Source organism: Cyanistes caeruleus, chromosome 1 (assembly GCF_971803275.1).
Source record: "Cyanistes caeruleus chromosome 1, bCyaCae1.hap1.1, whole genome shotgun sequence".
Lineage (NCBI taxonomy): Eukaryota > Metazoa > Chordata > Aves > Passeriformes > Paridae > Cyanistes > Cyanistes caeruleus.
Genome location: NC_141701.1, coordinates 55,643,877 through 55,671,556, shown reverse-complemented (window position 1 = coordinate 55,671,556; position 27,680 = coordinate 55,643,877). Strand labels below are relative to the sequence as shown.

At 38.1% G+C, this 27,680-nt stretch overlaps 1 long non-coding RNA gene across 1 annotated transcript in view; it reads left to right on the top strand.

Moving 5' to 3' along the window:
- Positions 1-27,428, top strand: part of LOC147655518 (uncharacterized) — a 62,782-nt gene extending 35,354 nt beyond the window's left edge. The window contains exon 3 of the long non-coding RNA XR_015288251.1: positions 27,382-27,428. This is a non-coding gene — a long non-coding RNA (uncharacterized LOC147655518). The remainder of the gene's footprint in view (positions 1-27,381) is intronic.
- The last annotated feature ends 252 nt before the right edge of the window (positions 27,429-27,680 follow it).

Genomic DNA, 27,680 nt, shown 5'->3' with positions numbered 1-27,680 from the left:
TTTGATACAGGAATCTCTTTGAAAAATGGAACTTTTGATCTCAATAATTTGTTTAGGAATTCTTAGTTATTTTAAAGTTTTATCTAAAGCATTACAGAATATCACTTTCAGGGATAAGGAAATCTAAAAGATGTCTTCTTATACCCTACTTAACTCTTCCTTTATGTAGGAATTAGAAGACACTAGATTTCACTCAGATTTACATTATAGTCAGAGAGATGAAGTGTATAAATCCATTCAGCATAAATTTCACAGCTCCAGAAACAAGGTTGTGGTTGATGCAGTGATTTAAAACCCCATCCAGCAATTCTTCATCATAATTAACATAACATTTTAATTGTAGGGTACTAGAATTTTGAGACTTCCCCTCTGTTAACAGTCATTCACTGGTGTAATGAAAAGATGATCTTTGCCTCAAACAGCATAACAGTCACATAAATATAACGCAAGAACTGCTGAAGGGGGATGCAGAGAAACCCTGGGACCACACTGGTCAGCACAGTCTTCAGTATCACCCTGGGGTAACCACAGCTGTACAATATGATGACTTTTTTAAAGCACTGCTTCAAGGAGAGGAACAATGAAAGGAGAAAACAAAACATTTTGAACTGGCCTATCTGGGCTGAAGCATATAGCAGGATGAAAACAGAAATCTGGTCGTAAATTCTATGGTATGGTAAAATTCAGTGTGTATGAAACGCCTGTGTTTTCCTACAGTTTTCAACTTTCTTGTAATAAAACAAATCCCTTTCTGTGGCATGCCAGTACAGTAAAATTAAACTAATACAAAGAACTATTACACTAGACTTGCCTTCAAGTATTATCCAAGTTTTTGGGGTTTGTTTGTTTGCTTTAATAATTTCTTTGTACAAAAATAAATTTCAGGTGGCTCAGTTATAGAAAAAAGAAAATTTTCTAAATTGGGGTTTTAATGCCATAAACCCAAAAAATTTCTTGGAAAACTGAAATAATGTAGTGTGGGATTTCTTGGACATGTAACTTCTATGAGAGTTAGTTATTTCTTTGAAATAAATGTCAATATACTCTTATGAGTATAATTCTTGCTATTTAATTTAGTTAAGATGCTTGCAAGTATAACCAGGCATAGAGAAATTTTTAACAGAAGCATTTAGTCATGCAGGAAAGTTTAATGATTAAAAATTTCACCATTTCCAAGGTTTTGAGCATCAGAAACATCAGAATAACTATATTTCAGAGCTAAGCACCCAAGCTCCACTGAATTTTTGCTCCACAATTTAGGGTTTTTTCAGGTCTGGGGATATGAGAAATGTCTGTGAGAACTGAAAGGTTTCCTTTCATCCTTTAAATCTTGGTAAAATTACAACCTGTTCCTACCACGTGAATGTTGATTTAATTGATCAGCAGGGAGATGGCTGGCCCATCTTTCACATGACTGCTGTTCAAAGCTGGGTCTGAGACAGCAGAGAGAGGATTTAAAAGTTCATTCCTGACTCTGTTGTGATGTGAATGACTTATAACCGTAAGTACTTTAGTGATTCAGTTTCTAGTGAAGCCTCCTAAACAAATAGTTACATTGGCACAGCTAAGAAGAGACTGGCTGAAGGCAAGAAAAGAAATGGGAATGAGTGTTTGGGAGTGGTTGCCAAACCAGCTTTTTCATAGAACAGAAAGTTTATGCAACAGCTTGAGTTATTCAGTACTCTCAGGACTCAATACAAATGTGAAAAAAAAATGTCAGCCTGGAAATGAGAAGACTCCAAGATGACCTAATTTAGGAGATCTGGAGAGACCTTTTTACAGGACCATGTAGTGACAGGACAAGAGAGAATGGCTTCAGACTGAGAACATGTTTAGTTTAAATATTAGGATGAAATTCTTTACTGTGAGGGTGGTGAGATACTGGAACAGGCTGCCCAGAGAAGCTGCGGGTGCCCCATCCCTGGAAATGTTCAAGGATGGGTTGGATGGAGCTCTGAATAGTCTGGTTAAGAGGAAGGTATCCCTGACCAGGGCAGAAGGGTTGGAAGTATGTGATCTTCAAATTCCTTTCCAACACAGGCCATTCTGCCATTCTATGCTATGAAAAATAGACCTTACAGCAAGAATTTAGGCCTTGGACTTCTAAGGAAATTACTAGCATGTGAATTAATATGAATACTTGGCAATGAATAGAAAATACATTTAATCTTTCCAAAGAAGAGAAATGTGCATATTTTAATGGAGTCCGACGCTTTGGACATTCTGGATGGGTTTAATTTAATTTCTTCTTTTTCCTTTTTGTAGACCTTTTTGTCCTTGGTAGTCCAAGCTTTACCCATTGTTAAATCTACATCTAACTTCAATTTTTATTAAAAAAACCAACCAAACAAACAAACAAATGAAAACAAAAACCAACCAAAAAAAACCCCCAAAGAAACTCCACAACTCACTGTGTAATCTTTGTTTCTTCTTTTTTTCTTTTGTCTTTGCTCCAGAATGGAGAGCAGCTGTTAGCCAGTCACTGCACTACCAGCAACTATCTTAAGCCACATATTTCTATTTGATATTTTTATTAGCATTAAGACTGGGGGCTCTTTAGAACTGAATAGACTGTGACTGATTTGGTGCTGCATAGCATCAATAAGAACACATTCATCATTAATCTGAAAGAAATTCTCAGACCAAAGTGAGCAAGATATCTTCTCAAGACAATTGCAATTTCCTTTGAAAAAAGGAATGCACCATTTATTCTTTGTTTTTGCATTTCTTTCTTAATATAGTTTCTATATATTTCCTTTTGTCTTTCCAAACCTTAAATGAATATTGGACAAGTAACGTTAGAAATAGACAACTTTGTATGGAAAGGTAAGTACAATATAATTGAAGGCAAATTCAAGACTGTAGGACAAAAAACAAAGGAAAACCACCCACCAAAATAACTCCACTCTCTCCTGAGAAGAAAGTTTTGCTCTGAGGATAGGGGTTTCTAATGTGAAGTCAAGAGGTATCATTTTAAAAAGATAACTTTTGTGTAAAGAGAATTGTGTTAGTTTATTGATATTTTTCTGTTTTGACTGTGCCTGAAACCAAACTGCACATACCATCTGCTAGCATATGCTAGTTGTAAAGTGATGTGTGATATATAGTGGTAGTGAAAAGGCTTTATTCCACACCAATTAGGCATGCCTGGTTAAAGATACGCATGCAGTAAAAGTAATAATGGGTTCACAACAAAGACTGCTGTGTTCATCCAAATCAGACACCTGAAGTTCAAGGAGCTACTACTTAGAGGAAAGAAGTGGGGGGACTCAAAGAGAAACTGTTATAATGGGACAGTAATTATATTGCATCTCTGTGATCTGCCTGAGACATGGTTTTAGGATAAGTTAGCAAAATGTCATACATGCTATGGAGTAGAATATGCAGTTGAAAATTAATAGGAGGAAAAAAAAATATGTACTGAATATTTGACCTGGAAATGTATGAAAGCAGAGGGTTTAAAGAGAAATAAATGCTGAAACATCTGCTGTCTTTGTAATTTAGTACATACTTTTGTTTTTCAGATCATACAAATTCTTTCTGATTATTTTAGCCTTCTCTAATGTATAGCAGTAGCTGAAATGGTGAATAAATGTTTGTAAAATGTCAGCTTGTTTTCTATTTAAAAGAAGAATCCTTTTATGTTTCCTCAGCAGCTGCTACATTTAATAACTCTACCAGATGTCACATTTAAATTGTGTTTTGCATTTAAGGCTTTGAAAAGCACTGGAACAGAGAGAGCCTTTAGAATTCCAGCAGCTATACCACAGTTTCTTACAGTTATCCAACTTTGTAATTATAGGAAAAAAAAACCTTAATGGTAAAAAAAAATGTAAGGCTTAAATAAAATGTAAATATGCAACAGCATACTACAGATATGTTACAGGGTGCAATTTAGTTGAATCTAGTTTTCTGAACAACAGAATTCCCACTTTATCTGCAACTTTGGTAACGGCAGCAAGGCTAAATACTATTACAAAATTAGCTGGTGTAAGGGATTGGTAGTATTCAAAGGATTTTTCTATAAAAAGACATCACTCACAAAGTCAACCCCAGCTGGGTACCATTTTATAAACCCACTGAATACAATTGAAAATGGGGCAGACCACCATCTCATCCCACAGAATTTTTCTAAATAAACTTCAGTGGACTTCAAACTCCTTAGCAAGTGCCACAAAAAAGTAGAATTTTTAATTTTGATTAGAGAGATTTTTTACTGGGGTTTTTTTTTGGTTAATTGTATACATTCTCATGCCCCCCCAAAAAAATTCACACTCGAATTTTATACCTATTTTTGTGACATACTTCATGATTGGTGATGGGAACACTACTCCAAGTGTGAGAGAAGGGTAGCACAGTGCTAGAAGTGGACTGTTTACTATCTATTATTGTATGTGGCTCCCAAGTTGATGCCAATCCTTGTATGAGATCTCATTGTGACAGAAAGATGAGGTTAATTTCTTGCAGCCTGGGTGTTTGTTGTGTCCTGTCACACTCTACTGGCTGAGTGGACAAGCTGAGCCTACTGAAAGTTTTATAAATGTATTAATATATATAAAATACATGGATATGGCCATTTTACATGTGTGTGTGTACATATGTGTGTTGAATTACAATTGGATGAGTAACCTCATCTACGCTTGTGATGTCACAGTCCCCAGTGCTGCAGCAAAGGAGGGTGGCTTGTCCTACAGGTCCTCTTGAGTGATCTGGAATCAGTGCTGGCCAAAAACAAGACTGTACCACAGGGAAAAAGAAAGTAACTCTATGAAGAGAAGTGAGAAAATGCTTATTTTGTTTCTCAGCACTATAAATGCACACTGTGCCAGAGCAGAGATAAATACTATTTATGTATTATATGGTTCTTTATCCAAATTCCGAATAAACTGTCTGAAAGATTTCTTTGCGGGTGTCCAACTGCCAAAGCTCTGGATACCTAATTCAGTCTATGAAGTTCTGAGTCCAGAAATAAAGTTTAATATTTAAAATACATCAAGTGGTACACCTGGAGCATAAAATTCTGGTTACATTTTACTTGAACTTTACTACTATCATCAGTAAAGAAAGGGTATTGTCCTATTTTTTTGTTTTTAAACTGTCTCTTGTTTATTGGCAGAAACAAAATCTACCCATGAAACAATATCTATTTATATGATCAGCCAGAGGGGACAAGCTTGTCTCTGCTTGTTTTGAAGACCAGAACCTCTTGAATTTCCCCACAGAATTTCAGAGTTGGGAGAGAATTGCTAGGTTGTTTGGTTTATTTTGCTCTGGTTAAATGAATGTTTACTTTGCAGAGGTACAGCTCTGGATCTGGTAATGAAAAACTACTTTTACTTTTATGAAGCAGAGGAGCCTAGTCTGGTTTGTATCATCTGAATGCAGAACATCAAGACAAGCCAAAGTAGTTATGCTATGAAAGTGGTTAGATACAAGAACCTGGGGAAATTTCTTCATACACCTGTGCTTTATATATCTTAAGTCAGGGGAGAGTAATCCACTCAATAAAAAGAAAAGCTTTCATTTCATGAAGTACAAAATGTTTGAAATGTGTTCATAAGTTTTGAAGCATTTTAATGTATTTAAATTTGGGATGACTGTTCAAAATGCTTATGTTGAGAAACAAGGCCTTCCTCCAGTCTCCTTTATTTTCTCCTCAGTAGTAATAATATAAAATTAATTTACAATTCATATTAATTTGAATGTCTTTTAGAGTACATACTTTTACATCTGTGGAAAAAAAAATATGTACACATTTTTCTCCAGCTGGAGTTTACAGTTTTTAACACTTCTCCACATGGTGGCCAAAAAGAACTTATTTTAAGACTACTGCTGCTAGCTTTTCATGTTCACTGTCAAGATGCTATTTTGCTGTTACCTGAGAAGTTGTACATGTATATCACAAATGTGCTGGAAGATAACGAGTATAGACTGGATATGGAAAAATACATTTAATCAAACCTGTTACTCTGGTGTATGAGCACCAAGCTAGTCAGGTTCTGGCAGCTCCCATGGTTTTGGAATACATTTGACAATATGAAATCTCACAAACTTTGAGACTTCAGAACATTTTTCATAATAGAGTATTGAAACATTAATTTTCATTCATATGCTTAATTCCGTAACTTCAGTATTTATCTGAAAACAAATAATAAAATTTGCAGCCTATGAACTTAATTGGGTTTTTTAATCCTAACAGATGTTGGATAAGCACTTCAAATATTCTTCTTCTAGTGAGAAAGTAGGCAATGTATTTGTACTAGTTTGAAATCAAACTAGTGAGAGATCGCAAGTCAGAATTATAATTTAATAGGAAAATGATAAAAAGAATAAATGCAATAATATCAAAAACACTGACAGAGTCAGAATACAGCCTGGAACCCTGTTAGGGTGATGGTAGTCGTCCAGATGAGGTGGTCTTGTTGAAGCGTGATCCTCTGGAAGAAAGGGGGTCTGGTCTTCAGCTGAAAGTCCAGCAGTAGCTCCTGTCCTCTGGAAGTCCCGTAGGTAAGGGCTGCTGTGGTGTTCGAATTCTCAGCTTATATCCAGTATGGAATGCTTGGCTCCTCCCTCGGGGAGGAGCATCTCACAATGGGATGGTGAGTCATGAGATAAGGCCTTGATGAGCCATTAACAGAAAACAGTCCAGGAGGAAGTTATCTCTGAGTCATGCAGCAAGGCAGTGGTGGGCCCATTAACAGGGGACAATACAGGGGGAAGTTATCTATGAGTCATGGGGCAGGGCATTGATGGGCCCATTAACAGAAGGTAGCCCGGGGGGGGGGGGGGAGGCAGGGAGCACTGCCTCACCTGGTTTCAACAGTACATGAGGATGGTGATAGAATATACTGCAACCCAGGACATAATCCACCCCTTATTCTATTACCATCTACATAATTCCAAATCAGTACCTTCCTTAAACTCCACACACATACACACACATATATATATATATACAATGGAACCTTACACACAGTTCTCACTTAAAATGAGGTCTCCTTGTGGCACACATCGGGTTTCTCCATCTTTCCGCATTACCCACCAAGTGCAACCAGGTCTTTGAGCGAAGACAATCTCACGGATAGGTTTGCTCTTGCCTGGGGTGGGATTAATCCAAACAGTCTTTCCTAACATACTTCTCATGTGTACCACAGGGACTTTATCTCTATCCACTGTGTGCAAGGGTTCAGACTGGGCAGGACCAGCTCGATTGATGGATCTTCTGGTGTTAACCATCCAGGTGGCCTTTGCTAAGTTCACTTCTCAATTTTTGAAGGTTCTTCTACTAAGTGCTTTTAGGGTAGTCTTGAGTAGTCCATTGCACCGTTCAACTTTCTTAGCAGCTGGTGCATGATAAGGGATATGATAGATCCATTCAATTCCATGTTCTCTGGCTCAAGTACTTACGAGGCTGTTCTTGAAATGCGTCTCGTTGTCTGACTCGATTCTCTCAGGGGTGTCATGTCTCTAAAGGACTTGCTTTTCCAGGCCCAAGATGGTGTTCCGGGCAGTAGCATGAGGCACAGGGTATGTCTCCAGCTATCTAGTGGTTGCTTTCACCATGGTCAACACGTAGCGCTTGCTTTGGCGGGTTTGGGGAAGGGTGATGTACTCAATTTGTCAGGCTTCCCCATACCTGTACTTGGACCATCTTCCACCGTACCACAGAGGCTTCACCCGCTTGGCCTGTTTGATTGCAGCGCAGGTCTCGCAGTTGTGGATAACTTGTGAGATGCTGTCCATAGTAAGGTCTACCCTTCGCTCACGAGCCCATCGGTACGTTGCATCTCGTCCCTGATGACCAGAGGCATCATGGGCCCAACGAGCTAAAAATAATTCTCTCTTGTGCTGCCAGTCCAGATCCACCTGTGATATTTTCACCTTGGCAGTTCGATCCACCTGCTCATTGTTACGGTGCTCTTCATTAGCCCGACTTTTGGGTACATGAGCATCCACGTGTCGAACCTTCACGATCAGCTTCTCCACCCGAGCGGCGATGTCCTGCCAAATCTCAGCGGCCCAGATGGGTTTCCCTCTGCGCTTGCCAGTTGGCTTTTCTCCATCGATCCAGCCATCCTCACAGAGCATTAGCTACCATCCAGGAGTCAGTGTAGAGATAGAGCCTCGGCCACTTCTCTCTTTCAGCAATATCTAAAGCCACCTGGACAGCTTTAAGTTCTGCGACCTGACTCGATCCACCCTCTCCCTCGGTAGCTTGTGCAACTCGTCGTGTGGGGCTCCATACAGCAGCTTTCTATTTCCGGTTAGTGCTTACAATTCGGCAGGAACCATCGGTGAAGAGGGCATATCGTCTTTCACTCTCCGGTAGCTCATTATATGGTGGGGCTTCCTCAGCACGTGTCACTTGCTCTTCTTCTTCAGAAGATAATCTAAAAGTCTCACCTTCAGGCCAGTTTGTTATAATTTCCAGAATCCCAGGGCGGTTCAGGTTTCCAATACGGGCACGCTGTGTAATGAGGGCAATCCATTTGCTCTAAGTAGCATCGGTGGCATGATGCGTGGAAGGAATCTTTCCCTTGAACATCCACCCCAGCACCGGCAGTCGGGGTGCCAGAAGCAGCTGCGCTTCAGTACCAATGACCTCTGAGGCAGCTTGGACTCCTTCATAGGCGGCTAAAATTTCCTTCTCTGTTGGGGTGTAGTTGGCCTCGGATCTTCTGTAGCTTCGGCTCCAGAATCCCAGTGGTCGACCCCGAGTCTCACCAGGCACCTTCTGCCAAAGGCTCCAGGACAGACCATTGTTCCCGGCTGCAGAGTAGAGCACGTTTTTCACTTCTGGCCCCGTTCTGACTGGACCAAGGGCTACCGCATGAGCGATTTCCTGCTTGATCTGGGCGAAAGCTTGTTGTTGTTCAGGGCCTCAATGGAAATTGTTCTTCTTGCGGGTAACCAGGTAGAGAGGGCTTACAATCTGGCTATATTCAGGAATGTGCATTCTCTAAAAGCCTATGGCACCTAGGAAAGCTTGTGTTTCTTTCTTGTTGGTCGGTGGAGACATCGCAGTGATCTTATTGATGACTTCAGTGGGAATCTGACGCCGTCCATCTTGCCACTTTACCCCCAGGAACTGGATCTCCCGGGCAGGTCCCTTGACTTTGCTCTTCTTGATGGCAAAACCAGCCTTCAGGAGAATCTGGATGATCTTCTGTCCCTTTTCAAATACTTCTGCTGCCGTGTTCCCCCACACAATGATGTCATCAATGTACTGCAGGTGTTCTGGAGCCTCACCCTTTTCTAGCACAGTCTGGATCAGTCCATGGCAGATAGTAGGACTGTGCTTCCACCCCTGGGGCAATCGGTTCCAGGTACACTGCACACCCCTCCAGGTGAAGGCAAACTGAGGCCTGCACTCTGCTGCCAGAGGAATGGAGAAAAACGCATTTGCAATATCAATGGTCGCGTACCACTTTGCTGCCTTGGATTCCAGCTCATACTGAAGCTCCAGCATGTCTGGTATGGCTGCACTCAGTGGTGGCGTGACTTCATTCAGTCCACGGTAATTCACCGTCAGTCTCCATTCTCCACTGGATTTACGCACTGGCCATATGGGGCTGTTAAAGGGTGAACGAGCCTTGCTGACCACCCCTTGGCTCTCCAGCTCACGAATCATCGTATGGATGGGGACCACAGAGTCTCTGTCGGTGCGGTATTGCCGACGGTGCACTGTTGCTCTGGCAATTGGTACCTGTTGTTCTTCAACTCTCAGTAGTCCCACAGCAGAAGGGTTGTCTGAGAGACCAGGCAAGGTACTCAGTTGTCTGATGCCTTCTGTCTCTAGAGCAGCTATCCCAAAAGCCCAGCGATAACCTTTTGGGTCTTTGAAGTACCCGTTCCTGAGGTAATCTATGCTGAGGATGCATGGGGCCTCTGGACCAGTCACGATGGGGTGTTTCTGCTACTCATTCCCAGTTAAACTCACTTCAGCTTTCAGTACCGTGAGCTCCTGGGATCCCCCTGTCACCCCAGAAATAGAAATGGGTTCCGCTCCCACATACCTTGATGGCATTAGAGTGCATTGAGCGCCGGTATCAACCAAAGCCGTATATCTTTGTGGGTCAGATGTGCCAGGCCATCGGATCCACACTGTCCAATAGATCCGGTTGTCCCTCTCCTCTACCTGGCTAGAGGCAGGGACCCTCTAATCCTGGTCATGGTGCACGTTGCTCTCCTCCGGTGAATATGCTCTTGATGTCTCTTCAAGAGGATCACTCATATCATCATTTCTATACCTTCTGATGTTCTGGCCACGAGAGACCGGAGCGGCGCTGGCTCTAGATGAGCTCCTTGTGGTAGTTGTCCCTCTTTTTAGTTCACGTACCCGGGCTGCTAAGGAGGAGGTGGGTTTTCCATCCCACTTCCTCATGTCTTCTCCATGCTCCTGGAGAAAAAACCAGAGGTTACCTCGTGGAGTGTATCTTTTCTCCCTGGCTGGGGAATGCCTGCTCCTAATAGCAGAGACTCTTGTTGGTTCTGGGGAGACGTGGTAAATTTCTTCTTTAAGTTCCTTTTTTAGTTTCTGATGGCCCTCTTCAATCAAGCTCCGGACTTGCTCAGCCAGCCTTGTTTCCACAGATGAGACATGGGTGCGAAATGGGGCAGTGACAGTGTCCTCGTAGATTCTTAGTTTATTGGCCAGGACACCCACCCTGTCCTCACCTTCCCTCCATTGCAGTGTTGCCAGGTAACGGGAGTACATCTCTGGTCCAAGCCGTGCAAATCTCAGCCACATCTGTGACGTGCACTGGACACCATCTGGGCTCTTAGGAAATCTCTCATCTTCTGCAAAAATGATCTCCAGCACAGCCAACTCCCTCAGGCATCGGATACCCTGTTCCATTGTGCTCCATTTTCCCTGGTGCACCTGGAGGTCTTCTTTGCAGAGGTATCTGTCCCTTACACTTGTCAGCAGTCGCCTCCAGAGGCTGAGAGTTTCTTGGGTTCTCCCAATCTCCTGGTCAATGACCACATCCCGGGACAGCGATCCCAGTTGCCTGGCCTCACTTCCATCCAGGATGGTGTCGTTTGCTGCAGCGTCTCAGATGCGGAGCAGCTAGGTTAGGATGGACTCGTTCGTCTGGCGGGTGAATTCCCTCCGCAGGTCACGCAGCTCACCTAGGGATAGAGAGCGAGTGATAATCTCTGGTTCTGTCTCCTCCGCTGCGTGTGAAGGTCCTGCCTCACCCTCATCAGTCACTATGCGGACTGATTTGCTTTTTGATTTCTTTTTCTGAATGGGGGCAACTTCTACCGGTTTAGGCTGCTCTGGTTCGGTGACTGTTTGTGTGGAGGTGCTCATGGCCCTTTTGGTTCCTTTCTCCTCTGTGGTAGTCTGCGTAGACATGGAGGCTGTTGTTTTGCTCTTGGTTCCTTTCTCCTCTGTGGCAGTCTGAGTGGACACGGATGCTGTTGCTTTGCTCTTGGTTTCTTTCTCCTCTGTGGCAGTCTGCGTAGACACGGACGCTGTGGCTTTGCTCTTGGTTCCTTTCTCCTCTGTGGCAGTCTGTGTGGTCATGGATGCTGTTGCTCTGCTCTTGGTTCTTTTCTCTTCCTCTTCAAGAAGACGCTGTACCACACCAAACAGTGCTTTGTTTCTAAGCATGGTGTACATGGTGCAGGCCATGCAGAGAAAACAAAACAGCAAGACTAGGCTGTCCTTGGCATCCAGAGAGAACTCAATATTTTTAAAAACTGCTGTGCCTGACCTGAAAGGCTGGAAGAAACCACTCTCCACTCTTCCCACCAAGGGCAGGGTGCGATTGTTGAGAAGGTCCCAGATGTAGCAGCCCAGACTAGGACAAGCAAACAAAATTGAGTATATATTCCGAATGGTATTCATTGCCTCACAGGTTATCATGCCATAAGCATAATAAACCAATAAAGCAATTCTCATACCATTCCCTGGTCTCAACAGGAGCAATACAACAGGCAAGTAGTTCCCCATGTGAGGGAAAATATAGAGAGCAAGATACAGTACCCATATAGACAAGCCAACCACCATGGTGGATAGGTTTCTGTTAATATGAAATTGCAATTCTGACTTTCTCTCAGGTTAATGCCCCACGTTGGGCGCCAAAATATGTACTAGTTTGAAATCAAACTAGTGAGAGATCGCAAGTCAGAATTATAATTTAATAGGAAAATGATAAAAAGAATAAATGCAATAATATCAAAAACACTGACAGAGTCAGAATACAGCCTGGAACCCTGTTAGGGTGATGGTAGTCGTCCAGATGAGGTGGTCTTGTTGAAGCGTGATCTTCTGGAAGAAAGGGGGTCTGGTCTTCAGCTGAAAGTCCAGCAGTAGCTCCTGTCCTCTGGAAGTCCCGTAGGTAAGGGCTGCTGTGGTGTTCGAATTCTCAGCTTATATCCAGTATGGAATGCTTGGCTCCTCCCTCGGGGAGGAGCATCTCACAATGGGATGGTGAGTCATGAGATAAGGCCTTGATGAGCCATTAACAGAAAACAGTCCAGGAGGAAGTTATCTCTGAGTCATGCAGCAAGGCAGTGGTGGGCCCATTAACAGGGGACAATACAGGGGGAAGTTATCTATGAGTCATGGGGCAGGGCATTGATGGGCCCATTAACAGAAGGTAGCCCGGGGGGGGGGGGGGAGGCAGGGAGCACTGCCTCACCTGGTTTCAACAGTACATGAGGATGGTGATAGAATATACTGCAACCCAGGACAGTATTGTATTCATTAGCATGCAAAGAAAATACTAGTTTTAGTTTGTTTACTGCAAGTCGAAGTGTTAGCATTGGAGTCTTGGGCATATTTTCCCTGACAAAGAATGTATTACATGCTTCTAAGTTCAATACTAACACTAATTTCAATAGAAATTCTGCTTTGCTAAAGCTGTGATTTTCCCCTAACTATGTTTCTGTTGGTGAAAAGATATTGCTTTATATATATTCCAAAGACCTTATGAAGAATCATAAAAAATACTTTATACTCAAAGTACAAGCCAAGACAGAATGATTCCATCTGTGTTCTGCCTCTGTGCATGGAAAAAGTGAAAATTATTGGAAGAAATGCCATTGGACGAAAAGCTGGGAAACTGAATTCTCCAAAGTGTGCAGCACATAAACCATGTCAGCTAGGACCCTTACGATGTTTCTTTGTGTTCTGATATCTTTGAAGATTAGGTCTGGGCATCTCCAATCTCCTAAAAATGATAAAACTTTACCATATACAGGATTTTGTCAACTACATCTCTACCCATGCAGAGTGCAACTCTCTGAGGACTAAGCCACACAGGGGGAATAGCAACAAGTCTTATTAGCTGATTAACTGGTAATAAATAACTATAGATATCTCCGTAAAAGTTAACATTGTGAGAGTCCATCAGGAAAGTCCTTCTTTGTTGTTATTTTTACTAGAGAAAACAGTGTATTCAGACTTGTGTGGGATTTTTGAAAATTATGATTTTGCTGCCTAGCTTCACTTTAAGGTCGGTTTGGTTTGCCTTATCCTTAACAAGAAAAGCTAAGACACATGAACAACAATAATTGCATAAGGATATAAATAAGCAAATACATGTGAGTTGAAGAGAGGAAACAAATATTCATTGGATATTTATACCTGCACACACTAGCAATGTACTCCAGCTATGCACACATCAGCGCTGCTGCAGTACTCCTAGAAACATAGACTTCATGTTATACAAGCCACAGTTTCTAGAAAGGAATCCTATAATCTTCTCCCAGTAGCCAGCCATATGCTAATATGGTTAGGATTTTCCTTGTTTTTATAATAATTGTGAGAAGCATCCTGTGTATCTGAATTATGAGGTCTCTTGAACTTGAAGATTATTGCAAATCTATCAAGAACTTCTGAGGCACCAAATAATGCAGTGCTGCTTGATAGGTCTGGTGGGGTTTGCAATCCAACAAGGTGTTTAAAATGAAGAATTGTGTCTGGGGAGCTGTCATTGTAACACTACCTGGACCATTACACATATGCCTAGAGCATAGGTCATAAATTTATATGTAATGTAGAGAACGAAGGATGCATTTTATTGGATGTGTTTTATATAATTTTAGTAGGTGATTTTAAAATTGTTTCTTTTTCAAACTTCTAACCATGTGCTGCAACAACAAATGATAAAACAGGTACCATATTCTATATTTGTACTTTTTTGGGTTTAGCTGGTTCAATAGACTTTTTTTTAGGAGCTTGGATTTAACATTTGGCTTTCAGTATCCATATGGGAGCTTTCCACAAAACAACGTTAGTGGATTTTTTTTTTCTCCTCAGTTTTTTCATAATTCCATGCATTTAAGTGCTCTTACAGTGTGCATAAAATTAAAAGCACATGGAACGCATCATATAAAGTTTACACAAATTGCTCAGGACAGCTGAATAAACTTCTAATATTCACTTCCTAGATGCTAGTGCTTATGATTACAGAAAAGCCAGAAACATCAAAAATATTATGCAGAGAACAAGAAGATAGCTGAGTTTGTTAAAGCTAAAAAAAAAAAAAGATGCATTAGCAGTAAACAGACAGCAGTTCAATATGTCTTTTTTAAAAATTTTTTTAATTTCTTAATTTTTTTTTTTTTTTTTATTTTGTGATATCCTCTGCTTAAATGTAGCCATATGTTTTTTCACTCTTGGATTGTAGTGGAGAGATGAGCTTTCTGGTTAGGAATGTGCTCAGACCATGCATATCACAACACACTTTGCATTAACAAAGGGAGCTACTACCAAGGGTGCCAAGAAATTAGTATAGCTTTAAAATCTGGATAGTAAAATAAATCAACATATTATTATTGCATCTGCAAACAGAAGAAATGGGTTAGTAAGAAATAGCATAGGACTTTACATCCCATTTTGTGCTGGTATCTGGTATCCACGAAAGGAAACCTCTTGAAGGTGGCATTTAGCAAATGTGATATATATGAGGGTCTTCCTCCTCAGCTTCCAAAAGTGTACTAGGAACAGTGGTGTAAACTGCCCACCTGGCATGCTGGTCACTGTAGTGATTATCCAATCCTGGCATTGACTTCAGTCACTCCCATTTTTGTGTAGTCTGGAAAGGAGATCATGAAATTTTCCTGTACAATATTTTAACCACTTGGGCTTTTTTTTTTTCCCCCATAAATGGTGACATAGCAAGAAGATAAACAGCAAAGTTAGGATCAAATATAATTTCTTATATAAAAGATATATAATTTTTATTATTAAAATGATAATGAGACTACAAAACTAAGAAAAAAATATTTTAAAAAAATCAGAATTAAGCAAAACAGGTTATAGAGCCTTAATTTAAAGAGAATGAAAGATATATATGCAATAAAATATAAATATCATTAAAACTAAAAGGTATTTTTTAAAATTAAGTTATTCATAAACATGTATTCCAAGTATTATCTCAATAGAAGCTATCTGGAAGAATCAGGAGCCTTAGTTACATGGGTGTTTGTCTTATGGAAGGTTTGAAGTTAATGATATCATCTGTGATGTAAATTAAATCAGGGTAAATTAAATCAGGGTTTTAGTATCCCATTTATAAAACTACAAGAAAAAAATCCTCACAAAGACATGGCCTTCCCTGGTGACAATGCTTCTTAGTAATGTCATATTTTATGAGTGCCTTGAACACTCAATGATTCTCTCTGCTGCATTTCATTCTCTGTATTTTTAGCTATCTGTCCACCAGTAATACGGATAAATAAAATTAACTTTAAAGCTGAATAGAAGCAGAAAGAGACTTCTCTGTTCAATTTAGAAGCCTTCCAAAAATTTTCATAACACCCATTTCAGGTTAAATGCATCTGAAATTTGTCAACACAGCTCCACACTGAGTTAATCCATGTAACATTTTCATTAATATTTTGTCGGTTTTATGTGTATTTAAAACACTGGGGATTTTGTGGATGAACCTTCCCAGACAAACTCTTCAGTAGTTCCTTAATTTTTCACTTTTCTAATCCGTTTTCTGAAATTTGCTTTTGATTCCATCTGTCACTATAAGTAATTGAAGTTCTGTTGCAAGAAAGTACAAATGTTGTTTACAAAGTGATATTCTGGCTGTCATTACAGTATTTCCATTTGATTTTTAAAGAAAAGCTTTGAGTAATATTTTAAAAAGTATCTTCTTTCTCCTTTAGATAAACCATTTTTGAGTTTGATAAATAAACAACTTGGCTATTCCCAGTGCCTATTTTGATAGATATTTTGTATTGCAGCTGTATTGTTGTTTTTAATTAGTAACTAATTTAGCAACATCGCTGCAATTTTACATGGTAATTTTTAGCATTAACATTAGGGAGTTATTATATTACAAATTTTCATTTAGATAAAATACGTACAATTACATCTTTACCAGAAGAGAAATATTCTGTAATTGTATTCCTGAACTGAAAAATGAGTGGCATATGCTGTGGTATCTGTAGTTTAATTAAACTTTTTAGTAGCAATGGTGCTGTAGGCATAGCGATGAAATACAACTAGGCTTTTGAAAAGCCTAGCAAATATCTCTGCTTTTCTGGGTCTACTTTAACTGGTAATGGCATCAGCATTTAAGTTGTCATGGAAAGAGAACCCAGACTATTTTAGTCTTATTTCTGTGTCAATATAAGTATTTAATCTTATAAAATCATAATTAATGCATAAATAACCACATTTGTGTTTAATGTTGTGCACTTTGGGGCAGGACTGGAGAGGAATTATTTGGATTCTTGGGGGTTTGGTTTATTTTTCTGCCTAGATCATCCTTAGGCAGAAGCTTCTTGAGAAATTTTTTGGTAATTTGCATAGGGGAATAGGAAACTCCAATGTAGTGATCACATCTAATACATAGGATTACTTATATTAATTTATTTGGTTCTTGACTCAAGGGAAACAATTTTTTTCCCTTTGTTCTTTCTCCCCTGGAGCTTTTAGCAGATCTTTATTATTTAAGTACTACTAATAATGAACAAATGTCCTTGTCAGTATTTTGAAGACATCCAAAGAGCAAATCACCCTTCCAGCATCTCTCCCTCTCCTTCTGTGCCAGTGCAATAGTGGTTAATGCCCACCATTCATGCCTCACAAACTTCATTACAAGGCATAAAACACCTTGACATGTCAATGGATTTTTAAGAAAATGTTGAGGTAAAGGTGAAATATCCCAAATATTTAACACTGTTGGCTTGTTATGACTGATCAAAAAAAGGATATATCAAAACTTCCTGACTGGATTTACATTTTATTTCTTTTCCATTTGCATTCCAGTTTGATTGTAACTCAGCTGTAAATTCAAATTCACCATTAATACACCCTTCTATAAACCTTTGTCTCAGACAAATGTTTTGGATTTTACAGTTACTTTATGCCTTGAATAAGTTTATTTAATTCAGGTTAATTTATCTTTTCCATTTTGTTTTGCCACTTCAGTTTCCTTCCTTTACTTTTCCCAGCTGTTTTATTAATTTTACTCCATTTCTCCCCAAACCTCAGAACAAATGCACAGTACTGAATGTGTTACAAATTCAGTAAGTAGTCACAGAATATTCTGAGTTGGCAGGGACCAACAAGAATAATCAAAGTCCAACTCCTGGTCCTGTGCAGGACACACTCAGAATCACACCATGTACCTGAGAACATTGTCCAAATATTTCAAATATTTTTCTGACAGGCTCCTGCTGTGACCATTTCCATGGGGAGCCTGTTCCAGTGCCCAACCACCCTCTGGGTGAAGAACCTTTTCCTAATATCCAAACCTCATTTGACACAGTTTCAGGGCATTCCCTCGGGTCCTGTCCCTGGTCACCAGAGAGAAGAGATCAGTGCCTGTCCCTCCTCTTCCACTCATGAGGAAGTTGCAGACCACAGTGAGCTCTCCCCTAAGTCTCCTCCAGGCTGAACAGAACAAGTTAGCTCAGCCACTCCTCATATGGCTTCCCCTCCAGGCCCTTCAGAATCTTTTCTGCCTTCCTTAGAATACTCTTAGAAGTTTTATGTCCTTCTTACATTGTGGCACCCAAAGCTGCCCCCAGCACTGGAGGTGAGGCTGCCCCAGCTCAGAGCAGAGCAGGACAATCCCCTCCCTTGCCCAGCTGACCATGCTGTGCCTGATGCCCCCAGGACAGGGCTGGCCCTCCTGGCTGCCAGGGCACTGCTGACTTTGTTCAACTTGCCTTCAACCTTCTCTGCAGGGCCTCCCTGCCTTCGAGGGACTCAATGGCCCATTGATTCTCTATATGGTCAAATGCAAAGAAACTAACTTCCTTATTTTGTTGAGATAGGTGCAATCAATTTTAAAATATAGACTGATGTGATGTAAGTCAAGCAATAAATGAACAGATTATCTCTTTATTAGGAGAAGAAATACATCATCAACTCTAGGAAATAGATGGTTCTCCCAATAATTCTATATTAGGGGAGGAAAAAAGGAAAAAAAGAAAACAAACCCACAAAACCCACCCTACCAAATCATTAAATGAAATTTTTACCATTGTTACAGAAGCATCAAAATGAGATTACTGTTACATGGCGTGTCCTCTGGTGCAATGTAGTTAGTCATAGCTAAATAAGTTCTTGAACAAAGTGAAGTGCCTTTTCCAGATGGTATCTACTACCCTGACCTAATCTTATACTTAGGAGGTGTTTCCCATAACTGTGTAAAGAATAGGTAATTTCCCTTGTCTCTTTTTCAGACAGACACATACAAAAGAATGATTAAACTAGGAGCATTTTTACTGCTTTGTCACACAATGTTACAGCTGTTACTGTGCTGTGAGCAAAGAAAGCAATGTAGGAAACTTCTGCATCTGCATTACATCTGAATAATGTGAACAACCTGTAGGAAACTGATGAAGAGAGAAAGGATTTCTGTTTCACTTGGAATGGCAGCAAAGAATAACAGCTGTAAGTTGATTTGGTGCAATGTTTCCATGGCAGTGGTATGTTTTGGTGTTTTTTTCTGTATTTGTAAGATTTTATTTTTAATTAGAGTTTATTTCTGTCATCAAGATTGGAGATGTATGTTAGTGGAATCTTCAAAAAGTGCAATTCCTTAAAAAATAATTTAAAATGTACCTGGAATACAGTTCTCATGTTAAAATTATTCCCTCTGGTATTACCTGGTTTAGAGTTATATTTCTTCTTCACATCAAAGTAAAAAATGTTCTTTGTGATATGGCCCCCATTCAATAATTACTAATTTCTTGCAACAGGTGCACCTTCTGACTGGATTAATTTACATTAATCAATGTTGATTATTTATCCCGCAGTTATCCATCTCATTACCAGTAGTTAAATCTGCCACTGTACTCAGAAAGGCTTTGACCTGTGTTTTCATTGCCTCCTTAGATTACATCTGAGACAGCTTTTCTAACATATCTTTTCTTTTGGCCACACGTGGCTCCCTTAATTTTTTTCAACTCAAATAGCACATATTCTGCTCCTGTGCTGAAGGTTTGCAGCTTAGAGCCCAGCAGGAGCAGATTGCTCTCATTTTAACCAAATTGAAGGTTTCAGTCACCTCTAAGTTGAGTTTGGTTGAGTTTAGCAGCTCAAGTACCTGCTGAAAAGGTGGACGTGCCAAGCATTCACTAAACTGGAAAATGTACTTTGCTGTTTGTAAAGGAGTGAGGAAAGGCACAATGATATCATAACCTTCAAACTAAGGAAATGGAAAGAGAAATACAGTTCTGGCAGCTCACCTAGACTTTCTTAATGTGTCAGTGTCACTCGTTGGAGGCAGAGATCTCTGCTGGAACCAGTTTTCTGACACAAGTGCAGAAAACAGTCCTGCCCTTCCAAGGCAGGATGTTTCACATGTCCCTGTCCTCATCAGCATTTCAGAAGAGCCAGAAGTGTCAACAAACACAGACAAAGCTATTGTCTGTGACCAAAAGCTTCTTATTCACATTTCAGACTTATTCACGAGTCTGAAAACAAACAGCATGAAAACCTTTAGATAACATTGCTTGACATGCAAGGAAGCTTCTTCTCTTAGTGTTTATCTGCAAAGTGCTGCTTCTGAGCATGCTTGTCTTACGTTCCACAAATCAGATAATCTCTTGAGTAACTTTAGTGATAATAAGATTAGTAAGACATTACATTAAGGGTGAATTTGACCCAGAAGAACACAGAGCAGCCTGTCCTGAAACTGCATTCTCTAATTATGTTTTGCTTTTCTTGTATGGGTGTTGCTCAGTAAGCAGTTATAAGATAACATGTTCTTGCAGCTCTGTATATTTCACAGTCCTTTCCATTTGCACATCATAGATGAATATGCAGTCAAAATAGCATATGAACATTAAAAACAAGAACATTAATTTTTTGAGTATTTTTCTAAAAACATGAATCATGGAAATATAAAATTATAAAATGGAAATTTATTGGAATGGAACACAATGTAGTCACTAAGTATTAGTCTAATGATTATATTTAAATCAATCAAAATGTGACAGTACATTGTATGGCTAATCTAATTTTAACACTGCTGCACACTGGAGGTAATCAGGATATCTCTAAAGCATTTACTAATTCTTCAATTAGTTTTGTTTCCATTTCTTTTTAGATAGGAAAGACACTGGCTTTTTTTATGTTCTCTGGATAAAGAATAAGAAAAATAAACACCAGGAGAAAACAAAGATCTCAGTATAAGCACTTAAAATTTCCCCCACTCTCACCCATTCATTCCACCCTGAAAGGTGATACAATGACGGGGGGGAATATGTATATATTTTATTGTAGTATTTTTTTAGTAAGTTTATTAATCCACTTCATTAGTCACACTTCCCTCCGTCTCTGATTGTAGGGGTATATCAGTGTAGATGCCAAAATTGATGCTGCTGGTGTGTGTAAAATGACACTTCTTGTCTCTCAGATCACTGTTTCTATTTCACGATCTGCATCAGGTCATTAGGCTATTCTCTGAGATATTTATGATTCTTTATCCTTACATGCAGTGATTTTATAGCAGTTATTCTTAATTTGACCAGTGTACAATATTGCATTTAACAGAAAAGCTTTCATTAGTATTGGCATTATGTTTTTCTTAGTTTTATAAATTTAATGGACCATGTTTTCAGGATTTATTTTATCATTAAATGAACACTTTCATTTTCATAGAGTTGGATCCAGAGATATATTTGCAATGTCTTTAATAATCCATTTCTGCCTCTTGACTAGTTGCTGCTTCCTTTTCTGCTCAATTTCCATGTTTGATTCCCTCTTCTATGGGACTGAGTTTTCATTGCTGTTTTTTGCTCAGGAATTTCAACCTCCTATCACCAAATAGGCTTGTTAATGGTTTATCCCAGGATTCTTCAAACACAAATATTTATGGTTCTTTGTAGGTCTCTCATCATTTTCTGTTCCCTAGTTCTGCCCTGCCCAGATCAGAACCATTTTGTGCTGTATCCTGGCAACTTGAATCAGGTTTGGATTTAGTTTAGCAAAAAATTTAGTTACAGATGGGTGTTTAAAGGCACACATTCTGCTTATTTTTCTTACTCTGAGAGGAAGATATTTGATCTGCTGGTGGAACAGGTGATGTGAATTGCTTTCCAAGATTCCCCAGCTGGTGTACCTGATTGCTCTTTTTTTTGACACCTTTCTACCCCAATATTTGAAGTTACTGAAGCCTGAGGGGATGCACAGAATAGTATATTTTTATATATCACTGTATCAAGCAATTTTGAATATGCTTTTACATACCTGACTGAGCATTAGATCTATAGATTGGCTTCTGAGTAGAACAAATGACTGTGGGCTTTACTACAGTAGCATATAATGAGGAAGAGCTGCATGTATAATCCTCCTAACTAATCTCCTTGACTGTGGGGTTCACAGTCAATAATTTGTCTAGTCAAACATAATTTTTACCATTTGTTGAATGTCTAGAGTCTTACATAAAATACAAACTTCTATGAACTCTACTTATAAGTTACTCAATTAAGTAACCAAAAAATACATTATATATTGTTATAAAAACAATTTAACTTTAATGTACAATGATAGATTATTAAAATGTAGCACACAGTTCTGCAGTTACAATGCCCTGTGAGCATAATGTGTCTCTTAAAAGTCATTAATATTTTAAGCCATCTGAAATCTTGAAACCTATATGCAAATAAAGCCTTACTTTACAGTGTGACCTAGATTTCTGTTTGTATAAAGAAACTGAGCACCTTGCATATTCAGATAGTCTTTTAGAGAGTTTGTTTTATCTTTGCTGTTTTGGGTTTTTTTTTTTTACTTTTCTTCTTCCACTCAACTTGGATGATGCAGGAAATGAGAATTTAAAGAAAATGATGAACTGTTGATAGGATAATTTTTATGTTAATTTCCAGGACAGCATTTAGTAATGTGGAATACACTGAACACAGCTGAGAGTGTAGGTGCCTTTGTTTTTGCTTTTATCCTCATCATATGTTTGACCTCTTTCTCTGCTTTGAAGACTTTATGTCCCAGCTTTCAGAATTGCAAGTTCTTAGTCCTTTGTGTGAATAGGAATGCTTTGTCTTATGGTAGCATAAATGGGAAATGTAACAAAACCCAGCAGCTTTCCTTTCTGCTTTTAAAACAGAGAAGTTTAACCTTGTTTCTTGTATCACATTTCCCTCTTTGTATGCAGCTTTATAGGAGTCTTGTGATTTCTCTTTTATAAAAAAAAATTAGCTTCTGCTCTCTGTATTTGGCATGCCCTCATTCAGTTCAAAATTAATGCTCTGAAGAGCTCTAAGTAAAACCATTAGCATACTCCTCATTAAGGTTATGCTCACATCTGGCATGCTGGTTGTGTTGTGCCTGGTGAAGGCATAAAATATGTAACAGGTTTTTCAGTAAAAATGTTTGTCTTTAAAAGGTAAAGAGATTCTCAGAATTGTGATTTTTTTTTTTTTTAATTCTGCATGTATGTGTTTTGTGAATCAGAATACTTTGACCTTTCCAGCATGTTGTGCACATTTCTGCACTTCATATTATCACAAAACTAAGAGTGAAAGAAAGAGATCAAAATTGTGAAGGCACAAAATGTTCCTCTATTTAACAGGTTTCTCAAAAAGCCAATAATGGTAGCTCACATTCCTCTTCTGTTTTCAAAACACAGACGTCAAAATCAAGAGACATTGTGCTATGGTATTCTTTCCTTAAGAGTAAATCTTGCTTTTCATGTTTTATTTTTCTTTTCTCAGATGAGTGAAAAAAGAATTCAATCCTAAAAACATGGTATTGGAAAGGATTTCCCATGAGCTGAAGTGTAGCCATGGGCGCTCATAAGCAGCACCTTGGGTAACACACAGCATTGCTTTATAAACTTCCATTTAGAAGTACTGTTTTTATTGCACTTTTACCATCTCTTCTGTCTTTTGTAAGCCTGTAAGAGGTTTGTTGTCAGATTAAATTTATTTATGGTCAATCTGTACACATTTGTTTCTGTTCCAGTATTGTTGTCTAGTTAAATAGTTTATCTCCCCTGCAGCTCTTGTGTGTTCTCAGCTGAAGCACTTATAAAACCGTAATCATATTCCCTCACATCTTTTTGCTGAACTAAGCAAGAGCTTTTAGTACATTGAGAAAGTAGGTCCATGACTCTCCTTATCGTGATTAACCCTTTGCTGCTGCTTTAAAAAACATAATTTATATAACCATATTCAAAAGTGGTTGTTTTGATTTTATTCAACATGTGCTAGAGCAACAATATTGCACAGGAAGGTGAACTATGAAAGTGAAAAGTGCATTTGGATTACAGTCTCTCTGCACAGGTTTTTCATCTGTTTGAGGAGACAAGGACACCTGCTTACTTGTTTGCATTTTCCCTCTCTCAGGTTTTCCCTTCCTTTTGTAGCTGCTTAGACCCTCTGAATGGCACCATGGTGCAGTTCTATAAGGATTTCTACATCCCACCCCTCTAATAACCTTTTTCCCCTCGCTCCAGAAATATGATCACTGGTGAAATGCTGGTCAACACTCATAGTTTTCCCTTCTCCTGCTTCTATGACATACTAAAAGCAGCTAATGATACATGTTATTAGTAAAAATCAAACTGTCCAATTGTTGTAATACTTTTACCTTTTCTTTTTTTTTTTTTTCTTTAAGGGGTAGAAATCAGTTACTAAGAAGATATTTCTTATTTAGTCTTTGTTTTTTGAGTTCTCTTTGTTTTTGGTTTATTTTTTTCCTAGCGTGTAGTAGTGGAAGGCTAAACTAAGTGTGAACTATAATCACATTTTATGTCAGGTTTTATTTTGAAGATAAACGCTCTAGCTTTTGCTACAAATCACAAAACTGCATGTTTGGTGAAGTACAGAATTAGATACAGTTATAGAATATTAGATGTATTAGAAGAAATGTACAGGAAAATTTTAAAATTTTAGTACAATGTCTTATTTTGTTATAAATTAGTTGTCCTGGTAGATAAGTATCACAAACCTGGGTCTTGTGAGATTTCTTTTGATGGTCCCTGCTGGTTTATAATTATACAGTCAGAAGTTAATGCAAGAAAGTGCCATAATAGCACTTTTTAACAAGGAAAGGAGGAAGCTGAGCTGCAAAATATGCATAAAAAAGATTTTTTCCCAACCAGCAGAATATTTATATTCATGACTAAATTAGTTCCTAATAAATTATGCATAGCCTTTATAAAGTTAAATGAAATCCTGAACCATACTGCTATAGATATGTTACCAGAACCAACTGCTTTGCAGCAGTTTCCACAAACCACGATTTTTGTTTCTTTTGATAATGGTAATATAAGCATTTATTTGTATTCTCAATGCTTTCTTTCTCAATTTTACCTTAATATTTTTAATAACCTAATTCAAATGCTTTGCATTCCTCTTTTTTTCATTTGAGAGTAAGACTTTCAGATATTCAAATTCCAAGACAGTGTTTAATACATCTTATAAATTATTTTTTTATGAGATTTTAATAAAAACAGCAAACCAACCAAATTAGGTTATATCTTAATTACTTTAAAAAATCAAAAGGGCCAGGGGAAAGAGGGCCAAAAGCCCTTTATCCTCTTTTACTACAAGTGGTTGATTTTTATTTTTTTTTTAAGTTACATCTTTTCTCGTCAGAGTTTACTAATAATTTATTCATTAATTAGATAATGCTGTCTATTCTCTATATAACTAAATTAGAGCATATCTCTCCCCTTTCATTATCTCAATGGAATGCAAAAATACAATTACATTCTGCACAGATATACCCTGATTCATCACAGTGTTTTATGGGGAAATAGTTGTGGCTTTACAACTAATGGCTTTTCACCTTTACAGCATGACCACTTCTTGAGTACTGAGAATGAATCCAAGTACTGTATTCTTATTTTTAAATTTCTAAATAAATATTTCTTCTAATTTCAATGATTCTACCAAGCTATTATTTTCCATTATGTGCTTTTCCTTTTAAAAAAAAATGCTTTTATAAAACTTTCATTGAGAAATGACTTACTCTTGATTGTAATAATTCAGCTTTGAATAGTATGTATCAGGCAAAAGTATTAAATATTATTAAAACTGTTATGTAGGGTTTTTTTGTTGTTATTTTTTCGGTTTTAGGGGGCTTTGTGGGATTTTGGGTTTCTTTGTCTCTCTTTAGTTTCTTATTTGGTTGCATCTGATGATAATATCAAATTTCAAAAGCAGTTTTGTCACAGTTCAGTTTGTTGGTTAAATTTGCTAGGACAGAAGCCACCTCTCTTGAAGTCACTTTTTGTTCTTGAAACTGAATACAGAGAATTCTCCTTCATTAAAACAGCTCATTTTGGCTTGTGGAGATGACATTGATACATATGGAGCATATGCACAGAAAGTTAGAAAATTCTTCTAATAATGACACCAGGCCATGTCCTCTGGTCTAAAATTCTGCTTTTTATTTTCGTTGCTGTTAGCACAGAACTGATGTTCCTAACATAGAGGGGATCTTCATAATGTTGTAACTTCATTATTGCTTAAAAGCTGTATGAAACAGGACTTTGCAATAAGATATATGTTTCAGCACTGGGTAAAATAAAAGTTCACAGTTTTTGGCAATTTTTGGTAATTTTTTACAAGTTTTGGTAATTTTTTTAAAAAAAATTTAGATACTGAAGTGATGGGGTTTGGCTCTTCTACTGCTGAATTATGAGAATCCTTTCTGTACTTATACATAGTTTTTAAAAAAATGTCAGAGAAGATTCTAGGGATAAAATTACTGCCTCCTCAGAATTTTATATTTAATTAACTCCCTTTTTACTGTTGCTATGTAATGCTGCACTTCCATTTAAAATACAAATAAATACCAGTTATGTAAGTGAACATAAAAACAAGAGATATACTATAACAATGATTTTGGCTAAACAATGCAAGGAATAAGAGGAGAAGGAACTTGGGGAGGTAAAGGAAGGACTTAGTAATCAAAACTTTCATGGAATTGTTAACCAATATATTTTACTAAGAAAAATATCTATGATGGGGAGAACACAGCCAACATTTGTCAAACTGAAGGGACTGAAGAATGCTCACCCTGATTTTGCAGCAAGTCTTTAGACAGAACAGTATGCAGCACATAACTCTGCCTGTTTTAATGTAGTTGATCTTTGACACTTTCAGTGATAATGTTGCTAGCTCAAAATAACCATACTGCACTGCCTGCTCTAACAGCAGTTCCACTGGATTATAGAGCACGTTTCACAGAACAAATGGAACCATGGTTTCCCCCAGGCAGAAACAGTATTTGCAGGTCACTACCTTTTTTGCAAAGGAGATACTTTGTGGAACTTTGTACTTGTTCTTGCTGTCACTCCATTATTTAAAGTGATGTTAAGAAAAATATGTAAGATGTATTACTCTCTTCTGCTAGATATCTAGTGAGAAAAAGTTAATGAGAGATTAAGAATTCAGGTTTTTGGAAAGGATAAAATGTTCTTATTTTGGTGAAAGAGGGAGTAAATTTAAGAAGTATCATAGAATCAATATCAGAGGAGTTATGCTTTTTCTTATGAAAAATTAAGTAAATTTACAAGTTATTAGTTTAAAGCACAAATGAGAGTAAATACTGTGATAATTTCAAGACAGTATTTTTCAATTAATCTCTTTTAATAGATCTCTATTACTCTTCTACTGCTTCCAGAAAACCTTTGTGTACATCTGTAAAATGGGATACTAATGTATAAAAATCAGATTTCTAACCTTGATCATTTATGTATTTTAAGGTTTTGGTAACAGGAAAAAAAAAGTCTGAAAGCAGTCCTTCTTGTGTGTCTGGGCATAACTGAGAAAGATTAGATATTTCTCCTGAAATAGGATTCACATAAGAAAAATTTATGAATTTTCAGTGTCTGAATATTTGACTCAGGCCCAGTTAAGGAAAAACACTTTCAGGACGTAAGTACTGTCTGATTAACTCCTTGTATTTCTCTTTTTGTTTCTCAGATCTAACCTCGAAACTAGTAAAACAATATTTTCAAGGTTCTAGGAGGAAAAAAGTAAATGATATGATGATCATGATGATGATTGATGATGATGATTGAGGATGATGATGATGATGATGGTGATAATGATGAAATGCTATACAGGATGTGTTTTTCTTCTTCCCCCAGAAGAACCTTTTGCTCTTTCATTCTGCTCTTGCTCTGGTAATTATCTGAACTAATGCAAAGGACGTTCTGTATGTAGACTGAAACATCTATAATAATGAGCCTTCTAGTTATGATATGCATATATGTATACAT